The 12,530-nt window shown below is 39.1% G+C and overlaps 1 pseudogene; it reads right to left on the bottom strand.

Moving 5' to 3' along the window:
- Positions 1-5,588: 5,588 nt before the first annotated feature.
- On the bottom strand, positions 5,589-6,724 carry LOC119543747 (annotated as a pseudogene).
- Between the last annotated feature and the right edge of the window lie 5,806 nt (positions 6,725-12,530).

The following is a 12,530-nucleotide window of genomic DNA, read 5'->3' as shown; positions in this document are numbered from 1 at the left end:
TGGACATGGTTTATTAATTTTCTTGGGGTATGGTAGGAACATATTGGAAGCAAAGTAGTTATTTTAGGTTATTTGTTTTCCTTAATCCATTGCTTTGTTTGAAATGTTGTGGGGTTTTTTTGGTTGTTGTTTGCCTGTTTGTTTTTAATTTTTTGATAAACAAAGTTAAAAAATTGAAAAAAAATCAGTAGAAAAATGGGAGTAAAAACTAAATGACAAATAGGGTGGGATGGGGGGATGGTTTGGGTATTCTCTTTTCACTTTTATTTTTTATTCTTATTCTGATTCTTTCTGATGTAAGGAAAATGTTCAGAAATAGATTGTGGTGATGAATGCATAACTATATGATCATACTGTGAACAGTTGATTGTATACCATGGATGACTGTATGGTTTGTGAATATATTTCAATAAAACTGAATTAAAAAAAAATAAAATAAAATAAAAGTAAAAATAAGAATAAAAATAAAAGTAAAAAAGAACACCCAAAACATCCTAAAAAAAAAAAAAAACAAAAAACAAATATTTGGAAACAGCACATTTCTAAATAATCAATAGGTCAAAGAAGTTGCAAGGACACTTTAAAAATATTTCAAAGTGAATGATAATGAAAATACAACATATCAAAATGCATGGGATGCAGATAAGCAGTGCTCAGAAGCAGAAGTTCCCAAACTTTTTCGTTTCACAGTGTCTTTTACAGTATCCCCCAGCCAAAAACTTACATAACAAGTTTATTAAGTTGTTAGGTCCAAACAACTTGATAAGTATTTAAGTACTAACAACTTCTTCTCATCTGAAAAAAAAAAAAAGAATACAAATACACTGAAAGAAAAGATAATGCAACTACTTACTGAGATGTGCACACCTGTTGAACACTGCATGACTTCTCAAACCTTGGAATCAGATTGGACAACATCATCCTCATCTCCTGATTTTTGAATGGTACTTGCTTTCCATTACAGCATCTGTTTCACAAAGATATGATGTCATCAAACAGAATGTTATGTGATCTAATATTGAAACTGTGAGCTACCTCCGGCTAAATAGTTTATGTGGTATCCAACAGATATCATTATGTTTCCCTAGAATTTTTTAAATATCTCTGTTTGCTGCAATGCCCCAGGGCACCTTGGCATATAGTTTGGGAGCCACAGGCTTAGAGACAAATGTATAGCATTACACGTTTATACTAAAAGAGAAGAAAGTATAAAAAGATGATTATAGTCAAATGTGGCAAGTAAGCAGAGGATGGAAGAATTTGGAGAAGCAGCATGATAAATAAAGCTTAAATTGTTTGAATAGACTGTTAGTGGAAATACGGACTTTGAGAACACTGCTGCTGAACACTCAAAAAGGAAATGAGTGATTGGAAAGTGGAAGAAGGGGGGTACTTGTAGTGGTAGAAAGCCAAAGAGAGAGAGCATTTGTATCCTGATAACATCATTTGAGTCCCTGAACTCAGCTTTGCCTGAGGCCAGATGAAACCCTGAACAGTAAATTCCCAGTTGCACTCAAACAAATTTAAATTAGGTCTTCATTGAGTATTTACACTGCATTTAATGCTAATAAACTATTGCAAGTTGGATCCATACAATACAATTTTCAAAAAGAATATGGCACTACTGCTATGAGGAACATCCTTTTGAGTTCAGCATGTCTAATGTACCTTGTGCTATGCACAGTTCTCCTCTGTTTGAGCTACTGCCAAATTTTCATTTTTTACTGCACACCATAATATCCTATGGACTTAACTAGCTGAAACTTTGTCATAATCACAAACAGAAACGTGGATGCAAAATTACATGGTGGAACTCTGCTATTAAGTAGTCAACCAAATGATCCAGGGCATACTTAAATTAATTATTTGGTATTATTGAAATGAAAACCCAAAATTTAACAATTCTTGCAAAAAACATGTGGATCCAGGGATCCATAAGCCCCAGTTTGAGAAATCCACTTAACAGTTTAAACTGGAAGGTACTTCCCTATCATCTTAAGTAAAGCACACTAAACACACTTCAAATATTTCTGAATGTCTTAAGAGTCATTATTGTAAACTTTAAAAATTTCCCAGATCTGTCAGACTCCATTCAAGGTAGGTCAGGATATTCCCCCTATGCTAATTAGCCCCAAACTGCTGTTTTGGGGAACATATATCAGCTTTTGGTAGTTTTTCTATCTGCATCCCTGAATATCAGTTTATTTATTTCCTGCTTTCCTTTTATCTTGAAAAACAATACTTTGAATTCCTATTTCCATTTGTAAAATGGAAATAATAGTAATGTATATTTTCCTAGTAATTTGTGAGGATTAAACCTAAATTATTTAAAGCATTAGTATCTGTCATTTAATTGTTCAATATATATTAGATAATCATTTATATTTATAAGCCAAATTTATCTCCAAACTAGATCTCTCTTCTAGAAGAGCCAAATGCTACCTGATACCTCTGCTGGGAAATCTCTGAGACATTGTGATAGATTGATTGCAAAAACATCCCAATTCTTTATCTCTCCCTATATCCATGCCCTTTGTGGTGTGACTTTTCAGCTCCTCCTACCAAGAAATGGAATCTACTTAGGATAAAAAACCATCTTAGTTTGCCCAGGACTGAGGGGTTCCCTGGAACACAGGACTTCCAAAGCTACAATTAGGAAAGTCATGGGCTAACCAGGATGTGTTGATCATTCTAAGTCTATCTCCCTTTTGAATCCAGGCTGGTCTTTTGATTTGTTTGGGCCAACAGAATGCAGTGGAAGTGACAGTGTGCCAATTCCAAGCTTAGGCCTCAAGAGGCATCATGCACTTTCCCTCTTTCTCAGAACCCTGCCGCTGCCATGTGGATAAGCAAACCCAATAAATGATGAGAGATGCGTGACCCAATCACCCTTGTTGTCCCAGCTGACAGTCAGCCAACCACCAGCCATGTGAGAGAGGCCATCCCAGACAAGGTGGTTCCCCACTGACCAACTAGCCCCTCAAAGACCTGTGAGCAAGCTCAGGCGAGATCAGCCAAGCCTGGCCCTGATCAGATGACCTTATGAACAAGAATACATGCTTGTTGTTTTGAACTATTGAGTATAGGGGTTTGTTAAACAGTAATAGCTAACTAATAGAGATACCTCCAAGCTCAGTATGTTCAAAACTAAACTCAGTCTTTTGCCCAGTTTGGGCCTTCTCCGATATCCTCTGTCTTGGTAAGCAGCCCCACCATCTATCCAGATCTTCCTGCCAAAGACCTAGGAGACAGCTTTGATGCATCCTTCTCCCTCACCCTCACCAAATTCTAGTAATTCTACTTCCTAAATATTCCCTGGAATTCACCCATTTCTCTACATCTTTCCTCCCTCCACCTAATTTTAGGCCACCATCATGTCTCATCTAAACAATAGCATAACCCTCCCAGTTTGTTTCCCTGCCTCCATTCTTACCCCATCCTCAGTCCATTCTCCAGACATAAAAGTGATCTTAAAAAAAAAAAGGAAAGAAAAAACTCTGTGAACGAGCCAATAGAAAGGATAAAAAGACAAGCTACAGCATGGGAGAAAATATTTGCAAATAACATATCCAACCGAGGACTAGTATCTAGAATATATAAGGAATTCTCAAAACTCAATAGTGAGTTAAATGGCAAATTCTATGTTATATATATGTTACCACAATATTTTTAATTCAATAGTAAAACAACAAACAACCCAATTAGAATATGGGCAAAAGACAGAGATATTTCACCAAAAAAAGATACACATATGGCAAGTAAGCACATGAAAAGATGCTCAACATCATTAGCCATTCAGAAAATACACAGTAAAACTATAACGAGATACCACTATGCACTTGTCAGAATGGCTAAAACAAAAAATAGTGGTAACATCAAATGCTGATGAAGATGCAGAGAAACTGGATCACTCTTTGCTGTGAGAATGTAAAATGATACAGCCACTCTGGAAAACAGTTTGGCAGTTGTTTTTTTTATTTTGAAATACTTTCAAATTTACAGGACAATTACAAAAACAATACAAACCCCATACAGAGAACTCCTATATATACCTAACCCTTCCCCCAGATTCAGTTTGCCACATTTGCTGTATCATTCTATCTATCCCTCCATCTATCTGTCTATTTATCATCTCATCTTCTGAACACTTGAGTATAGGTTGTATACATCATGCTCCTAGAACACTTAATACTGCCATATACATTTCCTAAGAACAAGGATATTCACTTATGTAACCATTAAGTGTAGTTTTAAAATACAAGGAATTTAACATTGATATAAAATTTACAGACTACATTCCAGTCTTTCCTTATTCCCAATAATGTCCCTTTGAACTTTTTCTCCTCCCTTGTTAGATCCTGTCCAGGATGATGTTCAGCATTTTATTGTCATTGTCTCTTTAGTTGCCCTTCCTCACTCCCTCCCTTCCTTCCTTCTTTTCTTTCTTTTTTAATTGTGGGAACATATATACAACATAAAGTTTCCCATCTCAACCACTCTCACCCATACTATTCAGTGGGATTAATCACATTCACAATATCGCAGCACCCTCACCACCTTCCATTACTAAAACTCTCTCCCTTCTCCCAAACCCTACACCCATTACACTTTAAGTCCCCATAGCCCCTATCCTCTGCCCCTGGAAATCTGTACTCTAATTTCTGTCTTTGTGAGCTTGCATGTTCTCTGATATTTTCTTTGTTGTTAATGTGGGGCTTAAATTTAACATCCTAAATCTGTAAGAATACCAGATACCACCTTAACTTCAATAATACATGCACACTATGTTCTTATATCCCACCCTCCCCCCTCACCTTTATGTAGTTCTTGTCAATTACATGTTTATACATTATAGGTCCCAAATCATTTATTTACCACTATGCTTTATGCCTTTGCCTTTTAGATCTTATAGGAAGTAAAAAGAGTTACAAACCAAAAATACAAAAGTACCGCATTTATATTTACCCATGTCATTACCCTCACCTGAGGCCTTTATTCCTTCGTACAGCTTCAGTCTATTAACTATTGTCCTTTCCTTTCAATCTGAAAAACTCTCTAGCATTTCTTGTAGGGCCAGTCTAGTGGTGATGAATTACCCTCAGCCTTCGTTTATCTGTGAATGTCTTAATCTCTCCCTTAGTTTTTTTTTTTTTCTTTTTTGGATGAGTAATCACTTTTATTCTGATTTTTGAAAGCAATAAAAGGGTAGATTAATACCTATCTTTCTAAGTTAAGAGACCTTAGGCCCAAGACTGTTTCCAAATATTTCAAATGAGAAACTCCTCCTCAAAGTACAAGGTCTTAATCATTTCAAAACAGGGAAAAAAAGTAAAATACAAAATTTTATTTAGAATTAAAGCAAATACTTCAGTATCATAAACACAATACTGAACTCCAAGAAATACACTGCTTATTTAGAGTGCATGTTTATTTGCACAATTACAAGTGGACAAATGCAAAAGAGATGAACAAGACTGTGTGTCAACATCCCACCAGCACAGCTGTCAGTCACATAACAAAATACAACACTTAAACGGATGCCATTGAAGATGGCATCTCCAGACTCCTTTGCAGACAACAGTGAAGCTCTAAGGATGTGTACGTTGCTGATACTCTTCTTCTGCTGAGGAGTCTCTCTCAAATGTGTTGGCCATGAAGCAAGTGTCAGGTCTCTTGGGGACAAGCGGTTGACTCATGTTTTAGTTTCCTAGGCTGCTCAAAGCAAATATCATGAAATGGGTTAGGTTTAAACAATGGAAATTTATTTGCTCATAGTTTTAAAGATGGGAAAATAACCAAATCAAAGTATCATTAAGGTGATGCTTTCTTCCTGAAAACTGGCTGCTAGTGATCCTTGGCTCTTCTGTCACATGGCAAGGCACACGGTGGGATCTGCTGGTCTCTCCCTTTTCTTCCTGGTTTTGTTGATTTCTACTTTTTGTTTCTGTTGCTTTTTCTCTCTCTGTCTGAATTTCATTCCACTTAAAAGGACTCCAGTAATAGGAGTAAGACCCATCCTGATTGAGGAGGGCCACACCTTAACTGAAGTAGCATCATCAAAAGTTCCTACTTACAATGGGTTCACACCCACAAGAAAGGATTAACTTTAAGAACTTCAAACCTCCACACCCTGATCTCACAGTCTCAAAGCCCAAAAAGCTGAAGGTGTGGAGCAGACTGGCTCTGTCATCTCAGTACTTATGAAAGCAAAAAAAGACATGATCAATGTGGAGCTGCTCTTTGGCAAACTAGAGGAGAACTGTAAAACTGTCTTTGCTCCCCTAGGGCAGAGCCCTGGCTGAGATCTCGGTGGAGACGCTGGTGCCGCTCAGCACCACTCTCCAGTTGACATTTGACATCTGTGATCCCGGACTGGACATTAAGAATTCTAGTCTTATTGTTAGACGTTAGTTCCTCTGTTAAATCCAGCCGAATATCAAAATAAAATAAATTATCTGAAAGATTGTGGTCTCGCTGACTATTTCCTTGCCAGCTGGGATCTTCAGAGGTGGGTACATCAGGAGCGCCGCCAAGGCCCTGAACCCATGTTATACCACAATTAAGGGAGAGCCTGGAACTCTCACTGCTGTGGCTACTGCAGCTGTGGAAGCTGAAGAGTGGCAATGGTACAGCTGGCATGGACAGTGGTACTGGGTTTATCCTCCTCTTTCTTTCTGACAAAGCAGTGGCTGTTGATGATCCACTGCAAGGAGGGTTTCACCATCTGGCTGCTGGGGTCTGAAACCAGGAAAACATCCACTGCACTTTTCCATGCTGCCAGCACTGCTTGCCATTTGATCTCCCTCATTTCTGAAAGACAGTTTTAATGGATGCAGAATTCTTGGTTAGCAATTTTTTGCTTTCAGCACTTTAAATATGTCATCCCACTACCTTGCTGCCTCCATGGGTTCTGATGAGAAATCAGCACTTTAATCTTGTAGAGGCTCCCTTGCATATGACATCTTGCTTCTCTCTTGAGGCTTTCAGAATTCTCTCTTTATCATTCGCATTTGACAGTTTGAATATAATATGCCACAGTGTGGGTCCATATGGGTTTGTCCTGTTTGGCATTCATTAAGCATCTTGGATGTGTATATTTCTGTCTTTCATTAAGTTTGGAAGTTTTCAGACATTATTTCTCTCTGCTCTTTTCTCTCTTTCTTCTTCTTCTGGGACTCTCACAATGCACAAATTGGCACACTTGATGTCCCACAGGCTCTGCAGGCTCTGTTCACTTTTCTTCATTCTTTCTGTTTTCTGCTTCTCAGACTGGATGATTTCAACTGCCTCATCTTCAAGTTCACTGATTCTTTCGTCTGACAGCTCCATCTGCTGTTAAACACCTCTAGGGAATTTTCAATGTCTGTTACTGTGGTGCTCAGTTCTGTTTAGTTCCTTTTCATAATTTCCATCCCTCTGTTGATATTCTCTTTGTCCTCATCTACTGTTTTCCTGATTTCCTTTAGTTCTTTGTCCATGTTTTCCTTGAGCTCTTTGAGCATATTTAGGATCATTTTTTTTTAAAGTCTTTGTCTGGTATGTCCCAGGTCTGGTCCTCCTCACTGATGGTTACTAATGCTTTAATTTTCTCTTTTACCTAAGCCATTGCTTCCCGTTCCTTTAAATGTTTTATAATATTTTGTTGAAACCTGCACATTTTGATAACTTTATGTGTTATTGCTGGAATTTAGACTCTAAGGCATCTATTTCTTAAGTTTGTATCCAGCTAGTGTTATGACAGAGCTTTCCTATAATGCCAGGAGTTAACAAAAAAAGAAGAATGAGAGGGTGGGGGAAGAAAACAACTTTCCCAATCTTTCCAGGTTGACCTGTGTAAGTGCTCTCCTTCAGAGCTTATCCAAACAAGACTTTAGAGAATAGCTCCAGGCCAAAGCTAAGGGCCTCCCTGGTCCTTTCTGCACATGCCTCTCACCTAGGACATGCGCATTTGACCCTAGGAATTCCCCCATGTGAAAAGAATTTCCCCTCTTCCCTAGGAAACAGTTTCCTCACAGTCTGAGCACTGCACTGTATGTTCTACAACCAACAATGCCTTGCCCCAGGCAGCCACTTGACTACTCTTCCACAGTATTCTGTTTGAGAGCTCTGTGAGCAAACTTTACCCAGGGAAAGTTCTAGGATGACGAGTCCCTCAGGCCACCACCAACAGATTGGGCCAGACCTGTGCTCCCAGTATGTACACAACGGCTACTCTGCTCTCTCTGGAACCAGGACCAGGGATCTGCACTGAAAGCATGGGCTGCTTTGGCTCCAAGTTGGTGATGCCTGACCCCCCTCCCCTGATAGCTCAATCCACCAACTTTAACATGCTGTCACTTCGCTATTTCGCTATTTAACATGCTGTCACTTCGCTATTTCTTTCCCTCCCTATCTATCATCCATCATTTATTGCTCTGTCTTCTGAACATATGAGAGTTAGCTGCACACATCCTTGAACATACACTATAATTCACGTATACACTTCCCATGAATATGAGCATTCTTTTATGTAATTCCATCAAGCGCAGCTAAGAGGTATAAGAGATTCAACAATGATACAATGCTTACATTCTATATTTCCTTTTCCTTATGTCTCAACTGTGTCCCTTCGAGCCACCTGTCCTCCACCCTCCAATCCCATCCAGGTTCATCCTTAGCATTCAATTGTCAGCTAGTTAGACTTTTTTTTTTTTTTCTTTTTTCAGTTGTGGAAACATATATACAGCCTAAATCTTCCCATTCCACCCCCTCCCTAGCCTTCCATTAGTGGGATTAACCACATTTAGAATGATGTTATGCTCTTTCCCACCATCCATTACTAGAAATTTCCCTTCACCTCAAACAGCAACCCTATACTCCTTTCTTAACTCCCCATTGCCCCTTCCCCCATTTCTCTTAACCCAAACTCTACTTTCTATCTCTATGGTTATAGTCTCTGATAATTTCTTTGTATTTACTGTGGGGCTTAAAATTAACCTCTTAAATCCCTATCAATCTTGTTTTTCTTTGATACCACCTTCACTTCAATAGGGCACATAAACTATGTTCCTATACTCCTTCATTCCCCCACCTTTATATAGTTGTCTAAAATTACATATTTTACATTGAGTTCAAAACCACTGATTTGTCCTTAGAGTTTGTGTATTTTTTATCATGTAGGAAGTAAATACTGGAGTTATAGTTCAAAAATTATTGACTTCTATTTGTATTCCATTGTGGTTGGAGAATGTTCCTTGAGTATATTCAATTTTTTTTTTTTTTAATTTCTTGAGGCTTGTTTTATGTCCCAGCTTATGGTCCCTTCTGGAGAAAGATCTGTGATCACTAGAGAAAAATGAGTGTCCTGGTGATTTGGGATGTAAGGTACTATATATGTCTGTTAAAATTCTCTATATCTCTTTCTCCTTTGTCTCTCTGTTGGTAGGGTTTCCTTTAGAATCTGAAGTAGGGCAGGTCTTTTATTGGCAAAGTCTCTCAGCATTTGTTTGTCTGTGAAAAATTTAAGCTCTCCCTCAAATTTGAAGGAGAGTTTTGCTGGATAAAGTATTCTTGGCTGGAAATTTTTCTCTCTCAGAATTTTAAATATGTCATGCCACTGCCTTCTCGCCTCCATGGGGCCACTGCATAGTCACTACTTAGTCTTATGTTGTTTCCTTTGTATGTGGTGAATTGCTTTTCTCTTGCTGCTTTCAGAACTTGCTCCTTCTCTTCAGTATTTGACAGTCTGATCAGAATATGTCTTGGGGTGGGTTTATTTGGATTTATTCTATTGGAGTTCGCTGGGCATTTATGCTTTGTGTGTTTATATTGTGTAGAAGGTTGGGGAACTTTTCCCCAACAATTTCTTTGAATACTCTTTCTAGGCCTTTACCTTTCTCTTCCCCTTCTGGGACATCAATGAGTCTTAAGTTTGGACGTTCTATTTTATCTATCATATCCCTGAGATCCATTTTGATTTTTTTGATTTTTTTCTCCATTCTTTCTTTTGTTCTTTCATTTTCTGTTCTGTGGACTTCTAGGACACTGAGATGTTGTTCAGCTTCCTCTAGTCTTGTACTGTGAATATCCAGAGTCTTTTTAATTTGGCCAACAGTTTCTTTTATTTCCATAAGGTCTTCTATTTTTTATTTACTCTTGCAATGTCTTCTTTATGCTCTTCTAGGGTCTTCTTTATGGCACTTATATCCTGGGCCATGGTCTTCTTGATGTCCTTTAAATCCTTTGCCATGTTTTTGTTCTTCGATTGTAGTTCTTTGATTAATTGTGCGAGGTACAATGTTTCTTCTGAAATCTTGATTTGTGTGTTTGGAGCTGAATTCTCCATATCGTCTGGTTTTACCATATGCATTAAGATTTTCTGTTGTTTTTGGCCTCTTGGCATTTGTTTTGCTTGATAGGGTTCTTTCAAGTTGTAACAAAAAAAAAAGGATATTGATCTAATTTTTCAGAGACACAGTTTGGTGACGTACACTTTCTCTAACTAACCGGCAGATGGCATCTGTGAGTCACCTATATCCCTCAAGTCAGTTCTCAACCTTTTTCCTGCGGTGTGTGGGGAAATGATTCTTGTAGATTCAGTTGGAGAACTCAGTTTGGCTGTGTTGCTGTAGCCGTCCACCCTGAATGTGGGGCGTGTGTATGGGTGGCCAGGGAGGAAGGGCAGTTCTACTGTTCAAATCTCCCAGGTTCCAGGAGATTCAAGGCCGCCACAAGAGTCTAAGCCTTCATTTCAGTTCAGCCCCAGACCCTCTCTTGCTGTCCCACAAACCACCAGACTTGGCATAGCCTCCCTGGGTTCTCCAAGCAGGTCCCCCCTCCCAGCCGCGATCCTCCAGGAGCTCAGCCAAGGGAATGCTGTGCTACGTCACCAGTGTGCACCATCCCTCAAGGGAAGCCCTGGGCCACCAGGCTGTGCCGCGGGGCTCTCAGCTCGTTTCAGAATGCAGAATGTCTGAGGCTTTCTTTACTGCAACATCTTGCGGGCTGAGAACAGCTGAGATTTTCTCCACAGAGAGAGAGCGAGGGACAGAAAAACTCCGAGGTTCACCTGTCAGCCAGAGATAGCACCCGATTCTCTGGGCTCCCTATCCTGAGACAGATATGTCCCCCAATTCTCCCAAGGTCAGTTGTCACCAAAAGCCTCTGTCTGCTTGTTGAGGATTCGCTGTCTGTATTGAGCAGTTAATATTAAAACCTCACTTGGAGCTGGGCTGAGAGAGTGCACGGCGTGGCTTCCATGAGGGAGGGGCTCTTGGCTCTAGGTTCTTGGCTCTCAGCGCGGGTCCGCAGTTTTACTTACAGATTTTATGCTGTGATCTCGGGCATTCCAATTCATGTCAGTGGATGTTTAGTGTACAGTCACGTTTGTCTCCCCGCTGTTATTCCAGGTTATTTACTGGTTTTTTGTTCATTTATGAATTGTTCTGGGGGAGACTAAGTCTTCCACTTCTTTCTATGCCGCCATCTTCCCCGAGCCTATGGCTTTTAAGTAGCCTTTTCCTTGATTCAGCATTTGCCTTGTTACCGCACCATTCAACTGTTTTCTGGAGTTTTGAGAAAAATGTTTCTGCCAGCTCTTGCTGGTTGTTCAAAGCTTCTATAGAGGGATGGATCCCTGAAGGCTCTTACTCTGCCATCTTGATCAGGTTGGCAGTTTTTTGTTTTTTTTTTTTAAAAACTAAACATGCAACTACCATATGACTCAGTAATTCCACTCTTGGGCATATATCCCAGAAAAATGAAGATGTGTTCACACAAAAACTGGTACAAACATTTATAGCAGCTTTATTCACAAGGGTCCAAAACCAGAAACAACCTAGATGTCCTTCAATGGGTGAATGTTAAACAGAGTGGTCCATATATACCATGGAATACCATTCAGCAATAAAAAATAATAAAATATTAATACACAGATGACCTGGATGAATCTCCAGAGAATTATGCTGAATGAGAAAAGCCAATCCCAAAAGGTTTCATACTATATAATTACATTTATACAAGGGTTTTGAAATGACAAAATTATAGAAATAGAGAACAAATTAGTGGTTGCTAGGGGGTAAGGAGGGTGGGGCAGGAGGGAAGTGGGTGTGGCTATAAAAGCACAACATGAGGGATCCTTGTGTTGGTAGAAATGTTCTGTATATTGACTGTATCAATGTCAGTATCCTGGTTGTGATATTATACTATAACCTCGCAAGATGTTGCCATTGGGGGTAACTAGGTAAAGGTAATAGGATCTCTCATTTCTTACAACTATATGTGAATCTACAATTATCTCAAAATAAAAAGGTTAATTTTTTAATCTTTAGATTTCCCATTGTTCTCAGGCCAAGAATCTATTAGGTCCTACCTGATCTAGCCCCTGCCTGACTTTCCAGCCCCGTCCTGCACATTTTTTCCTCACTCAATATGATCCAACCCAGTTGGCCTTCTTCCAGTTCCTCAAATGTCCCTTTCAGACTCAAACTTTGCCTGTGCTATTCCTTTTTCTTATAATGTTCTTCACTCAACTTTTTACCTAGCTAACTCTC

Source organism: Choloepus didactylus, chromosome 9 (genome assembly GCF_015220235.1).
Source record: "Choloepus didactylus isolate mChoDid1 chromosome 9, mChoDid1.pri, whole genome shotgun sequence".
NCBI classification, from domain to species: domain Eukaryota; kingdom Metazoa; phylum Chordata; class Mammalia; order Pilosa; family Megalonychidae; genus Choloepus; species Choloepus didactylus.
The sequence above is the reverse complement of the archived record's forward strand: the minus strand, read 5'-3'. Positions and strand labels throughout refer to the sequence as shown.